The sequence below is a fragment of the Triturus cristatus genome, chromosome 3_1 (assembly GCF_964204655.1).
Source record: "Triturus cristatus chromosome 3_1, aTriCri1.1, whole genome shotgun sequence".
In the NCBI taxonomy this organism is placed as follows: Eukaryota; Metazoa; Chordata; class Amphibia; order Caudata; family Salamandridae; genus Triturus; species Triturus cristatus.
In genome coordinates, this window is record NC_140583.1 from 1,034,289,285 (window position 1) to 1,034,304,286 (window position 15,002).

The window sequence follows — 15,002 nt, forward strand, 5'->3', positions numbered from 1 at the left end:
CATAGGTTTCACACATGTTATAGTTAGCTGTACATTTCACTCGTAAAAAACCAATGAAATTCCCCTGTTATAGTTAGTGCAGGCAACTATAACTCACACGACCGCAATCTTCTGCTGATGACATATGTGTCTTTATGAAAAAAAAATATTTGTAATATATGTATAGCTAAAATTTAATGGAAGAAGACATGGGCAAATAAGTGTCTAAATACAGTATTAGCATCAGCAGAGGATTGCGGTCGCGTGAGTTATAGTTGCCTGCACTAACTATAACAGGGGAATTTCATTGGTTTCTTACGAGTGAAATGTACAGCTAACTATAACATGTGTGAAACCTATGGTTTTTTCAGTGAATTTGCAAGGTTTTTTAAATGCTAATTCCTAACTATAACGTGTGTGAAACCTATGGTTTTTTCAGTGAATATATATATATATATATATATATATATACACACACATATATAAATCCAAAGATGCGGCACTCGGGAAAGAGATTTTCAAAGGATTATTTATTTTGCAACACAGCTCCACCAACGCGTTTCAGCCATCAAGGCCTTGATCACGGTCAGTAAGTCCTTTCTCTATTGCACCATTTATACACCCACTTGGCCTCAATGTTGCATTGTGGGAAATGTAGTGCAGTGAAAAACAAAAATGTATTTTTATCCAAAAGGAAACTCAATTACGACTGTTAAATAACAGGAAAAGGCACTGTAAGCTAAGTTATGGTATAGTACCAGACATTTCATATATTAATGGTTGTAAAGAAAGGACTTACTGACCGTGATCAAGGCCTTGATGGCTGAAACGCGTTGGTGGAGCTGTGTTGCAAAATAAATAATCCTTTGAAAATCTCTTTCCCGAGTGCCGCATCTTTGGATTTATAATTGATTTTGGGGCCTGGATCCGGCCCGTATGCAGAGCACCCGCTGCCATTGTGTGCCCCGGAACTTTGGGTCCCTTTGTTTGGAGATACATATACATATATATATATATATACACGCACGCACACACACACATATATATATATATACACACACACACACACACACAGATTATAGAAAAGGAATGCTTTCTTTTCTAATTTCACTTTAATTTTTTTAAATTAAATCTGTGAGGTAAAATATACCTACAGCATCCATCGATGATTTCCCAGAACAATGGCACGCAAGATAAAAAGTTAAAAATGCTAACAGCGTTATCATTATATGACATGATTGTCTCAACCAAACACAGCAAGAGACTTCAGCCCCCTAAATTCATTGCGTTAATGAGGCCTGGGATAACGCAATGAAGAGGTGAGAAGGGTAGGGTTTAGGGTAAACCTTAACGGTAATCTAATGGCTATGCCACAGTCCAAAGGAACATGGTGTACATATCTGATATATAGAAACTGAACAACTCAAAAAAGGCCAATGGCAATGCAGGAATCTGAGTTTGCACAATTTACGACGTCAGGACCGACCTCCAGATTATGATATACATCTCTCCAAAAACTGAGAGCCTTATTTCAACGCCAGTCGGACCGCCCGTCTGAACACTGTGGCCCGATTCCCCCCGCCATATTACAATGCAGCCATTGCTACCGCCGATGTCTCATCGTATGTGGTGCCCCGCTCCCCGGACATGTTGCTGCAAGTGGGTACAATTGCACAGGAAGCATGTGCAGTTGTACACATATGTCACATGTGGGGATATTCATTGTGCACTATGAACCCCATTGATGGGGTATGGCAATATGTGCACAGTTCAGTCAATGGGGATACATGTCACATGAGTACTTACATGGATTCCTCCGCCCACTTCAGGGTGCAGCTGCTGAGGTATAGGGGGAACCTGGAGGAAGGGATCTACGCCGGAGTTCATCAGGGAGAAGATGAATTGGCTGATTATTCACCCCTTTTCCTTAGTGTCAGACTCGAGGCATCCGGTCGGACTCCCGCGGTCGGGTGGTCGGAAACCCACATCATAATCCAGACAGCGGTTGGAGATGCCTGTACAGCACTATGGATGCAGCTCGTCTCCCACCACCATCTCGGCAGTCGGAGAAAAGCTGTCTGAGTTGGTGGTCTTCCAGCAGTAAGTCGGAGTACACGATGCATGTATCATAATCCGGCAATCAGACAGACTGCTTCTCAAGTGACCTTCGATGGACTGACTGACCCAGACAGGACCCCGGTCTGACCGGCATCGTAATCAGGCCTGAGTTACTTCAATAACATTTTTTTTAATTTTTTAATTTGAAACAAAGACAGCAATAGACAATTACATAATCGATGTCGCTACGTTAGTTCCTACCATTTCTACCCTCCCTCAATGCTCCTCTAACACATAGCAATTATGAATACATAAGTTTATCTGCCACCCCCCCCGTGTGTCACCGAGGCCGGAGTTACTAAAAGAAAAAGTAGAGGATGGATTTATGTTTTCAGAAGCTATCTGTCCTTTACTGGAGGCTATATAAAATACAAACTGCTTCAGGCTGTGTAAAAATTCAGGCTGCACCATCTGCAGCTACTCATAATTTAGCTGTGGCCCACATGAGGCTTCAAAGTCCTATGCGTTCAGTTAGTTCTCGATTATCTGGAGTTCTCATTTTCTCAGTTAGGCTGCATGGGATAGGTCCAGGAAGATAAGTACTGAGCTATCAAGCAGAATTAATTTACTCTTTTTGTCTGCACGGCGTTCCTTATTGCCTCCTTTTTGTCTCTGGTAGTTCATTTAGACAATTATGTTACCAGAAGCCTCAAACTGATTGCTTCCCGAGCCCTCTGTGGAGAGTTGGAATAATTATAGACCCTCATCTGCATGCTGAATTTCATCCCCGAAGACCTTCCAGCAAATAATTCTCTGACCAGAACTTTGACTTCTACACTGTGAGAGAACGGTTTCAGCACAACAATTCAAACATGCCAACTGCAGTTGTACCACTGAGGATATGGTACAATGCCTAAACATTTTCTTACATTAGATCTCTGTATCATGCACCTAGATTGCTGGATTTGTAAGTCCGTCAAAGTCATTTTGATATTTAGCCCTCATGTCCCCCACTCAACATTTGTGTGAATCTGAGCTGTCTATTCATTAAAACGTAATTTTATGGGTGATCTTCCCTTGGTCATGTGTAGTTTTAAAAAGTAAACACAGGCCTTATAGTTTATGTGATATAATGTATCACATAAATTACAACCATACAAGCAGTCTCTAGGTGGCAGTGCAGCCCCAACTGTAGAGCAAAAGCTGAAGCATGGGAAATGCATACAAAAAAAAAAGTAAGTTATCCTGGGGTCATGGTTCTAATGAACCAGGAATCCCACTTTATTTTTGAATTTTGCTGGGAGGGGGGGGGGGGGTGCTTCAAACCCCCCCCCCCCTTCCCCAACATTAACATTTTGTGGTTTCTCTTCCCCTTCTATGGACATCCCCAAAACGAAATATTTCTTAATAGCCCTCCCAGGCCATTATGGTGCGCTCTAGGAAGGCACAGTAAATAATAAATGAGCAGCTATGCAGCTAATTTATTATTCACTTTATTATTTTTTTTGTTTTTGTGTTGGTCCAGGTCCCAGCGATGACAGCCTCAGATGTGGTTATTTTTTTAGAAAGGGTAGTGGGGCGTGGGGCAGCCCCGCCCCAAGGACTCGCAGGAGCCAGCATTGTTTTAGGTAACGTGGCATGTTCCGGTGTCCACCCAGGGCAACCCAACCATTATATTTTTTATGGAGGACAGGGAGGATGCCCAGGGTCCCTTCCACCCTACCAACAATACATTTATTTAAGTATTTAAAAAGTGCCGACTGACGAACATAGACGACGTTCTACATGGGAGAATTTTTATGTACTGTAAAGGCGGATCTCATGGGTGAGGTGGAGAAGCTAAAGGACGTATACGCTGTTCACTCTGTGGCACTATCTTGTATATTATATGAACCAAAAAATATATGTGATTGTAATCAGCTATGTTTGATGCAAATAATAATTTTAAAAAATTCAAAAAACAAAAAAAACAAAGGGCCATGCCCCAGTGCATGCCACAATTTCTCCATTTGTTTTTATTTTTTTAGCATGCATGTCATTCATTGGGGGTTGCAGAGGGAGGCCTAGAGCCCCTGCAGCCCCACCAGCTCCGCTGCTTGCATCCATCATGGGAGCATTGTGAGCCAGCATTAGTTTAACCCCGCGTGAGCAGTCTGCTTTTGCTCCCGCAGGGTTGGAACAATTCAGAGCATTTGCCTGCTGCTTCGTGGTCCCACCCTATGGGAGAACCTTGCATTTTCCACGGTGTCCCGGGGATTGGGGACACAATCCCTGAGCCTGAACCGGGGAATGGAGTACCCAGGACATTTTATGCAGCCCCCCTCCCCTTGAATTAAATAACAGACCCAGGAGAGGAGGTCCCAGGGGGCCTGCGTGGAGGCTTGGGAAGATGGGCGGCATGACCGGTTCCCCCGAAAATTAATGCCGCACCTTTCCCCTCGGGCCTGGCCCACCAGGGGAGGGGAATATTTTTTAATTTGCGTAGTTCCTCCACGAATTTGCTGCAAGATTTTGTTGAAAAAAGAAAAAACACTTTTAGCCCTCTGAACTGAACCAAAACTCAAGCATTTACAACGCAATAGGTCACGCAACTGCAAGTTTTTGCGCTATTGGCATTGTAAATGGCAATGCCTTTTATAAAAAATTAAAAGCCATTGTCATTTACAATACCAAAAGCAACACCTATTGCATTGCAGAGCACGGTGCCTGTAAAGCGAGTGCCGCACTCATTAGTAAAGTTAATAAAAAAATAATGAATCAGAGTGCGGTGTCCCTGAAGCGGGTGCCGCGCTCAACATGCAAATACAACAAAATAAAACAGCCGCCATTGTCCCCATCAGTGTCAATAACAAAAATAGTGCTCACTATTATAGGATGCCTCGCAGAGCATGCGCACTGCCGCTAAGCTCGACCTAAAAAGCACTCTCTCTGGACCAAGGTCTAGCTTTCTGCTAAATATGGTGCAAATCCATAAGTCTTGGCTGTAGCTGTGTCCAAAGTTCCTAAAGGGACATGAATGAGGAAAACGTGTTCTGGGACCACCCTTTTTCTTGGCACCCCCTTCACAAATCAACCCAAAACTTTCCACGCCCAAACTAGTGAAAAAGTAGCATCTTTTTGTAAGGTGTCGTGGAGATTCGTCAAACAGTGCCATAGTTATTAGCAACAGAAAAAATGTATTTCAGGGGGGGGGGGGGGGGGGGGGAACAGGGGATTGTAGATGCAAAATGAATTAAGACTCTGTAGTACTCGGAAGAGTACATACTCGACAAATTGCCAAATACCATGTTGAACATTGCTGAACTGGTGGGATGTTCTTGAAAGCTGATCAATAAAACAGTTTTCTTTAAAACCCCCAGAAAAAAATGCATTTCATATGGAAACACGATCCCAACTATAGGCTAGTATATTGAGGGGAAAAATTAAAAAAATAATAGTTCCTCACTAAAACATGAGGAAAAATATAATGCAGGGAAAATAAAAAAAGTGGTCAGTGTGTGTGGTTAGTTCGGACCAGCAGTATGTGACAGATCTCTTCAATTATTTCATGCCCGTTTATTTCGTGATGGCTAGTTTACTGGCTGGTACAGTACTGATGATCAACAAGCCCATTGCATGAATCTCTTATGTAAGAGTAAGGGGGCAATTTGCAGTTGCCAATGACTGCAGAGTGTTATGGCATTAGTGTGAAATTCTAACAAGAAGAGTACCTCCCCACCACCCCCCCCCACCCCCAAATAGACAATTTTGGGTTCAGGAAAAGGAGAGGAAAAAACTTCAATCATTGAGAAATGGAACTAATTCAACATAGTTAATGACCCAAAAGAGTTCCTTCAAATATTTTTTGAGTTATTCATAACTTACTTTCATTTTACATATCTTTAATTTCTAACACTTTCTTGCTTTAATTAACATAGCGGATTTTTTATTTATCCTTATTTTCTTCATATTTAAAAAAAAAAAACTAAATCAATAATATACAATTGATTTAGTATATTATCTACTGGCGGTCGCCAGTAGATAGTTATAGTTAGGACCGTGTTTCCATAGGAAATCTGAAAATTCTATTTTGAATAACTTTGGCGCCGGTTGACGAATCCTCGCAAATTTTTTAAAATAGGTGGGGCGCTCCGCTCCTACCCTGAAAGTCTCGGGGTGATTAGTCAAGCGGGGGCCGAGAAAAAAGGGGGGTCCCAAAACGCGTGTTCCCCATGCATTTTTCCATAGGACCTTTAGTCGAAGGTACAGCCCGAACGGCTGAACAGAATTACGTGAAATTTGGCAGAGAGGTAGCCATAAGGTTAAGGAAGTGCCTTTTGAAGGTCTCGTGTAAATCTGTTCAGTATTTCCTGAGAAAATAGCATTTAAAAGCATATAAATATCTATACGCGTGCACCGTGCGCGCACCCTGCTGTGCGTGCGTGCGCGAGCGCAATTCTGATTGGTTGTTAGATGTCAGTAAACATTCGAATCGGTCGAAATCAGGCAGTGGCGGCCGCCATTTTGTCTCTCGCAGTCTGAGGCAGTGAAAAACAAAGGTGGAGAACGTGAAAAGGGGGCAGGGTGGACAGTTCCTGACCCCCTAGCCTTTGTCAGGGGGTCACTGAAGGACCCCCAAGGGTGAAAAAAACATTTTTTAGTCAAAAATGCGCGGGGTGCACGCACGGAGCGCACACGGTGCACGCACGGCACGCACAGCGCACCGAGTGCCCACAGCGCACGCACGGTGCGCGCACTGTGAAAAACCTGAAAAAAAAAAAAATATTAATAAATACATAACTTAGCATTTAAAAAAACGTACAAATTCACTTAAAAAACCATAGGTTTCACACACGTTATAGTTAGGAATTAGCATTTAAAAAACCTTGCAAATTCACTTAAAAAACCATAGGTTTCACACACGTTATAGTTAGGAATTAGCATTTAAAAAACCTTGCAAATTCACTTAAAAAACCATAGGTTTCACACATGTTATAGTTAGCTGGACATTTCCCTCGTAAAAAAACAATGAAATTCCCCAGTTATAGTTAGTGCAGTCAACTATAACTCACGCGACCGCAATCCTCTGCTGATATCCTCCTCACAGGCAAAATATTTTACCCAGTTAAACACTATGCCGACATTCGCAAATACCACTGCAAAGGTGCCAACCTCTACAACTGTTATTGCCCCTGGTTCTACCTTGCTACAAGGAGCACCACATGCTTCGGCTGTGCAGCCCCTTCTCGAGAGCAACGTGAGGTGTCCGCCTGCTGTTACTTCGAATGTGTGGTAACTTCGCCACCTAGCGGCCCGAGCCGAAGTCCGACAAACAAGAATCATAATTGAATCCACCAAGTCCTGTCTTAACCTTCCACCTGAATGCAGTTCCTATGTAGCTGTGTTAACTGATGTGCCACCTTTGCAAACTACCAGAGAGGAACACGCCTCAGAACTCAAGAACAAAGGTTGTTATTGGTTGTCTCGCAACTCTGGGTTGGACCCAAAGAAAACCATCTAAATGGGGAATGTGTTGTAATTAGTTGGTCCTATAGCAATACTACCTTGCAAGCTCTAAATGGCATGCTCTCTTATATTGGCAGATTACTCCTTCCCACACCCATGTTTCTAAAAGACTTCTTAAGTGTGTATCGTCCTGGAAGATTCAAATGTTGCAGGTAGAGAGTTTCGGAGCTTGGCAGTTTGTACTGAGAAAGCAGGATTTCTTATAGCAAGGTGGTATGATAAGTTGTGCAAACCTGGAGCGCAGTCTCCTGTTTGGTTTGTATTGCTTGAATTTAACTTATAGATATAGTGGTCCGTTTTTCTTGGAGGCTCTGTGGACAATATAGAGTACTTAACACATTGCCATTCTAGCTACAGGTAGACAGTGGAATGAATGCAGGACTGTAGTTATACATTCTCTTCGATGAATGTGGAGAAGTAGTATCATTACTATATGCATCATTCCACACACTCAAAATGATTACAGCAGTATGAGGATTTCAGTGGCAACACATCATGAGTGGTACCATGCGACCATTCCTCAGCACAACAAGACGTTATTCCCCTTCCAGCCAAAAACCTAACATTATCTGTAGGAACACAGAAGGATCAGCCCTTTTTCTTTAGTCATTGAAAGTATTTGCCATCATCAGTCCATGCAACATGCTTTTTCACATACACGCTACTGATGTGTAGATTTTGAAATGCATAGCTAACGACGCAGAAAATCCCCTCAAAATCCCAACCTGCGTATGTGCATAAAAGGATTTGAAGAAAGACATTTGTGCCTAAACGGCTTCTTATTGGGTCTACTAGCTCAGGACGTAGGATAAATTGCAATCTAGGTGCAATCAGGTCTTGCGTTTAGCAGGTACACTTTGAAATGTTATATACACTTCTGGTTAAGAACTTTTTTTAAAGGCTGACACAGGTAAATGAAAGTGTGCTTCGTTGAAATTATATAAATAATTTGCAGTTGCAAATTAAGGCTGTCTGTCCGAAGTCTTCCCTTGTTGGTATGTTGGTAAATGTTAAAGTTGACTGTCTGCATGAGCATCCACTTTTCCTAAACACAGTCTGGAATCCTTCACTTTCTAGATTGAGTACCTTTAAGCACTTAAAAGATTATTTGTTAAATATTTTCTCAGTTCATCCCTGGGCAGAATTATACAAGATTTTATGCTGACTGAAATCATTTTACACAGAGGTTCTTTTCTGATGCTTATTTTGTGGAAACGTAAGCAATGCCTGAATGGCAGTGCCCTCCCAAGTCCGATGTATTAGATACTTTGTCAGTAATGGTCTTTCTAATATATACATTACCAAGTGCAGAGTCCTCTCTTTGTAAATCTCAACAAGCATCAGAAGGATACAGTAACCCTTAACAGTAGGTTGCACGATCACCTTCACTGTAATGCTGTACTGCCTGTGGATATTGATCAATAAATAGACATCACCCATGAAAGCCTAGGTTGATTCTTTTTTTCAGTGCAGTTCACAGACCCAGAACTTCATTGCTACTATTTTCAGTTTTTTTTTACTCAACTTGATAGTGTGCAGGGGTGTCACAGCTCAAAATAATAGGGTTTACATCATGCAACGCATACAGCAAACATATTAAAGTCATAGACCCACACAATGTCTCTTTTTGGTGCCTTGAAACCAAGCATATGTCTAAGTCCTTCGATAAATGCCCCCTGATGCAGCGGAGTCCATCATGGAGTGAGACGATAAACTCTATGTAGCTGATCAAGTGATGTGTCCTGCTTCAAGTTACAGTCTAGATCCTGGCGAGATTCACAAGGTGAGGAATCTGTAGTTAGAAGTACCCATTAGAAAGGAACAGATATAAGGCTATTCGTGGAAGACGTTCAAAAGGTAACTGGGCAGACTTAAGTCATTAAGGGCTAAAAATTAAACACCTGGCTCTAAACACGACAGTCACGTAATCTTGATTGTTTTCCCCAATTTGGTCACTAAAATCCAACAATAGCTCCATGTGGACACACCACAGTCTAACCCCGATCCAATTCCATTTAATCAAAGATAACCTGCTGAAAATAATGGCAAAGCTTAGAGTCACCTGACAAAGCAGAGAGATTTCCCAAGTCGGGCAAATAAAAGGTAAGACCTCAGAGGGTAGCCGTGAATCAAAAACAAACAATACCAGAGGTGCCTGACTTGTGGCAATCACAAGAAGTCACTCAGACCAGGGAGTAGCGTTTGTTTTAGCAGAAAAATATGTCATAATTGTGGTCCAAGCCAGGATCTAACAGACACATGGCCCTGTTAAAACATCTGGGCAGGTCTGTCAAGAAAACTGCTCTTTGGGGCTTTGGCGTCCCTTCCTTTAGCAACTCACTGAAGCTGTCTCTACATGTACTGCGTTGTACCCCGACTAAAATCTATGGGCTGCGGTCCAATAGTCTGAATGAATGCATTGTCAGTTGCTTTCTGAAACTTGAATCCATAACACACAGTAATGAGTCATAAAAAGTTTTCCAGATGTGTACTCTGAGGTAAATTTTAAGAGTGTCTTAGGATCTTTGGTGAACAAGTCAGTCAAAAAGGTTGTTTCTGCAGACAGAGCTCCCATAAATAAACGGCTATAAGTTAAGTCACTCAAACTGGCAAATGTGAGCATAGCCTGGTAATACTATTAGGCAAAATCACATGCTCAGTCATGGAGGGAGAGGACCCCTAGTCTGACAGTATACAGCAAAAAGAGCAAAGTTTAAGATGAGAAGAAAACAAATAGAAGCGGTTCAGAGATGGCCATTTACAAAAGGAGACAACTCTCCATCCATCTCTACACACAGAACCATGATAAAGTCATGCATTGGCATGATACATGAAATCGGACTCATGGTTTGATGGTACAAATATCACAAGTAGCACCATCCGTGAATAGGGTTAGAACCACACAAAGCACTTCGAAAATACAGTTACAGTCAATATGAATAGAATGGGCAAAGAATGATTTAATACAGTATGTATACAAGAAGATCCTAGGATGGACAATCAAGAGACCCAACACATTTGACTAGTTGCACTTACTTCTCCAGTGACATGCTCACAAAGAGTGGTAGCATTGTACAAGCATGGATAGGAAGACAGTGGCACAAGGAGGGATGGGGGACAAGGAAAAATGCCAAAAACAAGAAATCCTTGGCAGAGGTCTTTCTGAGTCCAGATTTCAACCACTAATATAGAGACTTATCTTGAGAACATAGTAAGACATTTAAAGGAAATGGGCTGTGGAAGGGGGGTCCCTACAGTATACAATCAGAGCCAGCGAGCAGCAGATTTCAGTTAGGGCTTAATTACCCAACTACGTGCCTTAACAATGCAAGGCCCTAAAAGTGATGAAAAAGACATGTATTTGTGATATAATACACAGTATGCTGCAAGTTAAATTATTTATGTTAAGTGAATTCAAATATTCTGAGATCTATCAGTCACCGTTTGGATTCAGCATGACTGAAATATTCACTCACTATACCATAATTTCATTCATGATCACAAGAGTCCAGAATTAGTCACTGTAACTTGTGTGTTTCAGTAGCATGTTAATCAAACACACAAAAATCAACTTAACGGTTTCAAATTCCTCCAATATTCTATCATGGTGGTATGTGAGTGTATATTTCAAACAGTTATGCTGAATTCAAACTGTGACTGACATATCTCAGATTGGAAGCTTAATAAAACAATGGAGATAGGAAATAGTTTAATTAGAAGGAGCGCATGGTTAAGTTTGGGCTCATTCATTTACTGTGATGGAAAGGCGCTTGCTTATCGTTAGGAATTTACATGCGACATTCTGAAAGGGACACTAAAATAAATAGAATTAACATGGTTTGAAATCTTTGCCCTAAAGAAGAGGTCATGAATGGAACACCGCAAAACAAGTGTTGGCTGTCTAGAAGATAGGCTGCTAATATGAATAAATGTGTCATCTTTTGAAAATTCACATTTAGTTTAATGGCTATGTAACATATAACTTAGGAAAAATATCGATTTTGTGAACGATACTCAACATAGTTCAAAATGTGACTTCTTGCACACAGGCTTACATGTGTAAGACAATAATTGGAATTCAACCAATAACAACAAATGTTATTCTCGTCTTTGTTTCCCCACTTCTCCGTATTAGACCGCTACTCCATTTGCGTGGTTCCGCCTAGTTGCAAGGACACAAAAAGCCCCAACGGACAACATGAAGACATCAACATTTATTGCAAAAAACATCTTTTTTAATTACCTGTTTTAGTGATGGGATGAGATGCAGTATTTGAGCCTGGGATCGGCTGCCACCCAGAGAAACCTACAAAAATCACACATGTTTTTTTTAATGAGATACACTGGGGAGTCCAGGGTGTTGTGCTTTGCATAGATCCCAGGATGTTTTCTTAACCACATGCCCTGCAAACCATTATAACTTTATATAAAAATCAAGTATTTTCCTCACATTTCTGTGATGGAAACCTCTGGAATGTGAAGAACGGAACACATTAAACTAGAAACCATGCAAGCAAGGATCCACTAAGGATAAACAGTTCTGGAAAGGGGACATTGGCCCCTTTCCAACACTGCCTCTCCTGTGTTAATCGGTGCTGAAATCAGACCGCACCATTTGCAAGGTCTGCATTTATTATCTGCTCAGTGATCCTAACGGCAAAATAATTTACAAAAACTCTGGATGCGAGCAGCCAGACTTTGATTGTAAAAGAATAAATCTAGTGTTTCAAGAACAGTGGACAACCCTCTAATGTCCACAGCATTGTAAAGGTAGTTTGGTTGACGTTAATGGGTTGTCCACCACACTCAAGCAATTAAATGTGCAAGAAGATCAAAGGACAACAAACAAAAGGATTTTCTGTAAAACGCAGGTTTTAGATAACTCATTCGTGCTACAGTTTGCAGTAAGAGCGAGTTGACCAACATCCAAAAATAAACAGCTAATGCTCTCAACTTCCATTCCACAAAGGACTATTAACATCTAAGGAGTGATCTTAAATTCATTAGGGTAAATTACACCAAAGCTCTAAAATCACTATGAAGTGAAGCGTTTCGCAGCCATACAATAGTCTTCTATACCACATAATACTGGGAAAACAAGAATTCCAAATCCAGCAAAAACACCGATTGCCATCTTGTTGCCATAAAGCGTTACCTCTGCATCGCTAAAAAACAATATTACCAACTACATAGTTAAGGATTTGTGGCTAGAGGGGTTTTAAAATGTTCAATACTGTACATTTTTTGCTTTCGTACACTCATACAACCACACTTTGCATACTCACAGATCGAGGAAACAAAGTTTGCAGGGTCCAGTTAACAATTTAAGAGACAGAGAAGAACATAAATAGAATTGTGCCACCATAATATGATTTGTGTAAAGGAAGGAGTATATTTCTGCAGCACAATGAAAAGTGGGAATCATTCTCCCACCTTAACACAGGAACGTTACATGCTGGCCCTTCTCTGCATTAGAAGCTATAGTAATATTACAGAATTGAATATCACAAGTATATAACATCAGTCAGGCTAACAGTCTTATCGAAATTTGGAACACTAGCATTTCTCAACTCTTCCCAGTTCATTTTGAGAGGATAACATCATTGAACAAGAATCAACATCAGTTAGTGGACGCACAAGTCATGCTATACAAAATCACGTATTTGGGAGGGGACGAGCAAATACGCACTTTGAAAAGCTGAGAATAGCCCTAAGAACTTATGAGAAGAAAGAGAATGAGGTACTGATGCACGAGTAGCAAAGTATATGTATGAGCTAAGCATCTGGTGATTTCCATTCAAACAAATTCCTATCCATAAGGGAACTGGCAATACCTTTTCACAAAAAGGAAGATGTTAATTTAACAAGTCTAATCAGAATGAGTTTTAAAGTAAAAACACTAATTCTACCACACCTGGTAGTACCAAGAGGCTCATTATAAAATCGATGATAAAGATTTAAACATTTGCCTAACCAAAAGATCAGGGTTTAATGTGTTGATGCATGTCTAACAAGAACACTAAAAAAAAGACAAAAACAAAAGCTTAACTGCATTGAAGGTGCCCTAGACCATGATACCATCCGGTTTTTATTTCTCTTTCACATAAAGATCTGATGGCATGAGAGCTTTCATTATAGTCTTCCTTTTTTTTTTCTACAACACAGAAAGAAAGGAAAGACTAAAATTGAGTTTTCCTTGCCGTCTAACCTTCTTTTGGAATAGAAACAAAAAGAATGGTATTGAAGGCAATGAAGCCTTCTACAGAGCCCGCCTTTTGTTTCTCTAAAACGGAAAAAAACATATCCAGTACTACCACCACTTATGAGCAGTCACAGGCTTGGGGACAAGGGGCGCACAGGTGAGGGAAGGATAGGCAGGAGATACAAGAGCGTGGCGAATAGGCGGAATGAGGGGAGCAGAAGGGAAATAGAGGGAAAACAGAAGAGCACTAGGAAAAACAAACAGATAAGAGCCAGCAGGAGCAGAGAGAAAGGCCTATAATTGGGGCTCAGTCCTCTTCCTTTTGTTCAATGTCTTTATGACGTTATTGGCCCAGCTTCTTCACTCAGTGTTGTTCACTTCTGCTAGCTAGTCTGAGGTAAATGCCCCCCACTACCACCCCTAAAACAACTATGCAATCCAGAAGCGTATACAGAGATCTCTCCCCCTCAAGTATCATATTTACAAAGTTGCTAGCATTTGCATCTGGCAAAACAAACTGATGTAACCTATATTGCCCCTGATTACCATGCTTCAGTACTGTTGGCCATGATGCAATCATGACTCAACTAAGTTAACTCCAGCTATATGGTCCTTACAGAAAAGCTCAGGAGCCGGCTCCTATTGGTGTAAATCTCCACTGCACAGCATTACAGGGACGTTATGCAGGGATGATCTTTCTCCCAACCAGGTAGATCTATGCTATTTACCTAAAAAGAGAAGAGTTCTCTTCAAGGCACCTGTAATGATCCATCATGTAGTCCATGTTAATGATCCTTCTTCCATGGCTTTTAAGTTCTACTTGCTAGTTTTTGCTCTACGTTGCTAAGGTTATAACTGCCACTTTTGCAGAAAGTTTTTCCTGAACAGCAAGAGTGTAACACATTTCTACTGGAGCTACACTCACTCTTCTGTGCTGACCTTATGTAATAACTTGAAGACGTTTCTTTTCAGTCAACAGAAGCATAAAAATAAATTTAGGTTTAATTAGTTTGTATCTGTTGTACTACCTTCTGCAGCACAAATAATACATGTTCTCTATAAATAATTAACTTTCAAATAGCTCCATTTATCTTCTACGACAGAAACAAAGTATCAATATAAGTATACTTATAGATACAACTGAATTAAAACACACACTTTTCACCCCACTGTACTTGGTTTACACAAAACAAAAAAAATTCAAATAATTTCAAACGTATTTGAATAAATTTCAATAAAGGGCCTGCGCTTAAATCCA

At 40.9% G+C, this 15,002-nt stretch overlaps 1 long non-coding RNA gene across 2 annotated transcripts in view; it reads right to left on the reverse strand.

Moving 5' to 3' along the window:
* LOC146861451 (uncharacterized) overlaps positions 1-15,002 on the reverse strand; it is a 140,451-nt gene that overhangs the window by 99,543 nt on the left and 25,906 nt on the right. For both annotated transcript variants that reach the window (XR_014978962.1, XR_014978961.1), the window contains exon 2: positions 11,786-11,848. This is a non-coding gene — a long non-coding RNA (uncharacterized LOC146861451). The remainder of the gene's footprint in view (positions 1-11,785; positions 11,849-15,002) is intronic.